Raw genomic sequence first — 5,963 nt, forward strand, 5'->3', positions numbered from 1 at the left:
TGTACGTGCATCTGTGTGTGTTTGCATGTGTGTGTGTGTGTGTATGTGTGTGAGCCTGCATGCATAAACAGTTGGGCTGAACTCTGCTGCAGGTTTCTTTATATAAATCACAGATGTGTCAGTGTGTGTCAGACGGGTCAGCGATGTCTCATTCCACAGATAGCTGGCAGGAGCCGGCAGATCTCTTCTGGTCGGCCCGGAGACGCTCACGCTGACTCAGCACCTCGCTCACACACACACAAATCCGTTTTAACAAGTCATTCGTTTCCACTGCCGTTTCACATGGTTCAGGGGTATTAATGTGTTGAAATAAGGCAGAATGAGGCAGAATGAGGCTACTGGGATCAATCAAATGACACTTGATTCAAGAAAACTCTGGCAGCGAGTTGATTAGCGTTGGAAACCAGTGGGATTATCTCATCCCGCTGGTGTTTTTTTTTTTTTTTGCTTTGTTTGAAGAAAAACAGGATTTCAAAGCTGAAGATGAGGAACACTGCGAGCGATGAGGATTGCGGCTCTTTAACATGGAAATGATGTTACGGTGGATCTGTGCTCCGATTTATCAGTGCCTTTATTGCTGACGTGCATGGAAATGCTGCGTTTTTGGAGTTTGATTTATTTCTCTTCGCTCTCAGATGTGGTTAAGGTTACAGTTAGGGTTAGGGTCAGCCAATCAGAGGCAGAGTAACATCTCTAAACACAGATGGCAGATGACCCAAGTGACCTAATTCAGACTTTTAGTATCGCAATCAAGTCACACTTGCATTCCAGAGGAGGAGGTGGCAGGAGAAGGAGCTCACATGCACCTTTACTCCTGATATCTCATATTTTACACCAGATCTGATCTTTTTACCTGGAGGGCTCATGTTGATCTGTGTGTGTGACCCTGTTTCAGACCTGTGCCATTACTCCACATGATGATTATGATGAAAAAAATCATCATAATCATCATCATAATTGATAAAATAGCAGTGCCGGGTTTTATTTCTTGGATAGTTCGCTGTGGAATCGACGTGGTGGAAGTTTGTCAGGTGTTCAGTCCGAGAGCAAGAAGGCAAAAAAAACCCCAAAACAAAACAAAAAAAGAGCGTGGACTGAGGCATCTTCGCCTACATCTTTAAAATTATTAACCTCCTGTCTCCCTGTCAGTGATGCTGCGATCCTTTGTTTTATTTTGTCCATCACCGCTGACAATCGGTAAAAAAAAAAAAAAAAAGGACACTGACAGGGATGTGAGCGCGACCAGAGGAGGAGAAAAAAAAAATCACGTGGCCCAAATCAGAATTGAAAATGTCAGATTCAGTGTGTTTTTTGCTGTTCACACTGACAAAAATAGATGTCATATCAAAAAAATCAGATCTAGGCCACTTTCTCCTGGCTGTCTAAATGTAAGATGGAGATTTTTTTTTTTTTTTTTTGCAGTGCACAGAGCACATCACACAGTGTAAATCAATCGAGAGCACGGTGTCTTAACTTCTGCTGAAGGATTGCCTGCTGAGGAGAGCGAGGCGAAAAAAGAAGAAGAACGCCCTCAAACACCATAAACATCAAAAGGAGGCCGTAAAGTCTTCTTCTCGGCTTCCAAAAACGTGCAAAAGCTTGTACTTTATGTCCACAAATCTCGGCCGAGGCATTTACCTGCATTTTTTCCTTTACTACCCGCGCTTTGGACGGTCATTTTGGCGCCTTTCAAGCTTTTACACAGAGAGCGTGGCCCAGTTCGTATATCAACCAGGAGGCCGAAGACGCTGGGGAGACAGAAAGCAGCGGGCGGTGATTTGTCCTGAGCTTTCTTTCCCTCCAGTCGCTCATTTACACCTCTTTACCTTCTCCACCTCTTGCTCTCTCTTTTTCTCTCTCTGTTTGTGGGTCTGTCAGGTTCTCTCATTGCAGTCTGATGTCTCTTTTTGATTTTCTCTCTCTTTCTCTCTTTCATCCTTCCTCATGGGTGCCAGGAACCCATTCAACCCATTCAGGAACCCATTCAACCCGTTCATCGGCTCACAAAGCTTTACAGCAACTGAACTTTTCTACCTATACGGCTGAAATTTGCCATGCAAGTCATGTGTTTGTCAATTTGTGTGTGTGTGTGAATGCACGCACATGGTCACAGCTATTGAAAATCTGTGCTTGTTTTATTATGAATTATGACTCTGTTCACTCACAGATTAAACAAGGTCATTCATTTTTTGTACAAATTAACCATTATGAGACATAAATAGATACGAGGTTGTATGATTTAGTCTTGTTAAAGTGACAAAATATGAGGCGGACGAAGCTTTTTCCTGGTGAGCACTGAGGGAGAGGAGGAGGAGGATGAAGAGCGACACACTGTTGGCCTGTTTTCTGTTGGACAGGCCGGTGCCGATGGGCCAAAGTGTTTTTTTTGTTTTTTTTCCCCCAGGATGGCGACGTTACATTTTCGGCAGTCATTTCACTCCATCGCCATCTATGGAATAGGAAATATTGTTTTTGTGAATGTGAGGCAAACATTGTAAAGCGCTTTGAGTGGTCAAGTAGACTAGAAATGCACTCCATTTAACTCAGTCCACCTTTAACATAAAGTAATAAAATGTACATCTTTAAAAATAAAAGTGCTTCCAGCATTATGGTAGTTACTGAAGTTCTGATGATGTGATGACAAATGGGATTACATAGGACACGTTATGGAGGCCACGCCTTGTGTGAACTACAGAGTGAGGAGCTGCTTTAGGTTATGAAGCCGGGGAGGACTCAGGAGTGCAGAAGTGAGACGGTGAGAGACAGAAGGAGAAGTTCGGATGGATGATGAGGAGGCAACAAGTGAGGCGAGGAGCCCCGGGACAAGAGCGAAGGTGGAGGAAGAGAAGAGCAAAGAGTCAGGATGGTGAAAAAAGAAGTCGTATATGGACGGCCACCACCACGTTTGCACTATTATGCAGCCTAGACTTTGTGCTTACTAGATATGTACCCAAACCCAAATACGATATTCGGAAGAACACAAATAATGCTTTGATCCCGAATAGTTTCTCTGTCTGAAGTTTCTCCTCATTATTCGGGAGCTTTTTTCTAAAGAAAAAAAAAAAAACATTACTCAGTAGAGCCAAGCCCCCAGGAACAGTGCTGCGCGTTGAGGCCAATTTGACATAGTGGCCAAACATGGAATTGCAGCATCACCTGATGCACTGTGGCCCAAAAAGCATTTTTCTCATAGACAATAACGGGAAAAGAAGTGGCTATAAAACGGTGGATACATTTTTTTGAGTGTCACAGCCCCCACAAAACGACTCGTTTCACCAGCAGAATTTGATCCATTCAGTCCGATTACGTTTGGAAAGTCTAGAAGAGCCGCACGATTAAATTATTTTATTCCCGTTCTATTTAGCAGAGATCTAAACCGGAAGTTAGCCGGCGGAAGTCTCAGTGCGCCCACTTCCGGTTTCTTCCCGAATCCGAATAACGGATCCGAAGTTTTTTTTAAAAGCCCGAATCCGAACCTTAATATAAAGAGTGCAATGGCTGGCTAAAAAATAATCTGGGCTGTCAACCCATAGCACTTATCCAAGCACTTACTTCAATTTAGACTCTGTGTGCATGTGACGGAGTCCTTATTTATAATATATATTTATGTAATCCTGTTGAGTGGGGTGCACTTATACTGCTATGTGTGTGTGTGTATATGTGTGTGTAGGCAACGAATTGCAAGTGTTTACATACCTGTTGCTACCTTCAAGCCCCCAGATCCTGTTGCTACCTTTAAGGGCAAAAAAATAAGTCAGCCTGTCAAACAAACAACATTATTATATTAAAGCACTTAACACAAGGGAGAATTGTATTAGAAATTGAATGTTGACTAAAATTGTTGATATATAAACCAACCTCTAAGAGGGGAATTATTACCCCCTGGTTTGCTTCTCTTTGGGAAACTATTTTGGTTGGCTTACCCTTTTCTTTTTTGGACAAACAAAAACCGCCTCCTTTTTCTTCCCCCTCCTTTCCTCCCCCCTCCCCCCTTCCCTTGGTTTTTTATTGGAGCTGATTCTCCAACTGCTGGAACAGTGTACTTGTTTTATTTTTTGACAAATAATTTTCAATTTGTGGGAACATACCCCATGGAGGGGAAATTTTTGTCAATTTTAGATATATATATATTTTTTGAAAATCTGTCTGGGCCCTTGTGTCCTAACTTTGGAAAATAGAAAAATATTAGAACCATTTGGATTCCCTATTCTGTGGATACTTACCTAACATGGATCGCCCTCATTCATATACTCACCCGCGCTGGCAGCCTCTACCTCAGAGGATCCCTAGAAGAGAAAGAAACAACCTACAACATCAACAAGAGGAACAAATACATACTGTGAAAACAGAAAAATTGTACTTCAAACTATCACAGGCGACTCACCATTCAAGCGTGATATCAAAAGCTGAGAACACAGGAGAGCTTCCAGTGGGTATGCTGAGACAGGCCAAAAAACTAACGGCTTTCATTAAACCGTCTTCTCCAAATCTTGCCACTACACAGAAAGTGGAAAATAACACAGATACATGGTTATTCAGGAATATACAAATACTTAGGGAGCATTATGATGAGGTCATTGCAGAACTAATTCGGACCTTACCTGAATTTAACAAAGTGGCTCTGGAAAAGGCAATAGCATTTGGAAAATCCAGATACAAAAAAAAGCTTAACCCAACCACAGTCACAACACTTACCTCCTTGGTCCAGGAACACGCAGAGACCTCAGTGGAAACAGCAGCTCCACATTTGGACCCGGCGGCCTTTCCACCACTACAGACCCATAATGCACCAACAGGAGAACATGGGGAACTGAGACGGAGCCACAAGCCGGCTGACCCACATCCCCCTCCACCCCCCCTCCAGGATTCTAATCTGAACCTGAACCAGAACCTGACCCCTGACCCTAACCTATCCCTAACCCATCCCCCTAACCCTAACCAGAACCCGCTCCCTAACCCTGACCTATCCCCCAGCCAGGACCCCAACCCTAACCCGGATCAGAACCTGATCCCTAACTTTAACCCATGCCCCATCCAGAACCTTAACCCTAACCAAAACCTGTCTCCTAACCCTAACCTGTCCCCCCTACAGGATGCTAACCCTAACCAGGACCAGAACCTGACCCCTAACCCTAACCAGTCCCTGGATCAGAACTTGGACCCGATTCAGAATCCGACCTTCAGGAAGGAATGGGAAGTCTCAGCAGAATTTCACGCAACACAAGGACGTGGCAGCCCCATCCGTGACCCCCCAAATGTAGAACATCTCCCTGGTAATTTTGATATCCTATTGAGTGACTCAAGTGGGGAAGACAGTCTAAACATGGAAAAAGAAAAAGAAGAAAAAACATACTTACCTCCTCGTCGATCGAAGGGGGCCGTCTTTTCACAAGCTCTGTCCATCACCGTCTCACCCACACCCGAACAGGGACCCAATCTTCCACCCGTAAATGCGGGGGATGAACTGGGGGCTGAGAACAATATGAACAGAACAAACACAGCTGGGGATCAAGATACACTCCAAAGTACCTCTTCATCTTCCCCTCAAAGACCACATAGGCACATCAATACCTACCGAAAAAATGTGGAATGGGAATTGACCCCAATTAAGCTGTTATTGATCTTTGGGGACTCAAATTTATCCCGACTCCCGGAATATCAAATAGAGATATTGCAGATAGATAGTTTTCCTGGAGCAAAAATTGACAATATTACACATGTCCTGGCAAAACTTCCCCCATATAATGAAGTACAAAAAGTAGTGGTCTCGGTGGGCCTAAACAACTGCCTGTGTGGCCAACAAATCATAACAATTGAAAAAAACTATAGATCCATGATCAAACAAGTAAAGAGTTTAACAACCATAAAATCATCTGGTGTGTTACTATATTTTCAATATAGTAACACACCGGAAAGAAAACCTTTTGTCATGGTTTCGTGTTGCTTGTGTTTTGTTTGGTTCT

The 5,963-nt window shown here is 43.4% G+C and overlaps 1 long non-coding RNA gene across 1 annotated transcript; it reads right to left on the reverse strand.

Moving 5' to 3' along the window:
• Positions 1-2,296: 2,296 nt before the first annotated feature.
• On the reverse strand, positions 2,297-5,763 carry LOC115356311 (uncharacterized). The gene is made up of 7 exons (XR_003927949.1): positions 5,576-5,763; positions 5,358-5,471; positions 4,696-4,771; positions 4,385-4,496; positions 4,256-4,286; positions 3,697-3,733; positions 2,297-2,449 (listed from the first exon to the last, which is right to left on the reverse strand). It is a non-coding gene; the product is annotated as an uncharacterized LOC115356311 (long non-coding RNA).
• Between the last annotated feature and the right edge of the window lie 200 nt (positions 5,764-5,963).

The sequence above is a fragment of the Myripristis murdjan genome, chromosome 24 (genome assembly GCF_902150065.1).
Source record: "Myripristis murdjan chromosome 24, fMyrMur1.1, whole genome shotgun sequence".
Lineage (NCBI taxonomy): Eukaryota > Metazoa > Chordata > Actinopteri > Holocentriformes > Holocentridae > Myripristis > Myripristis murdjan.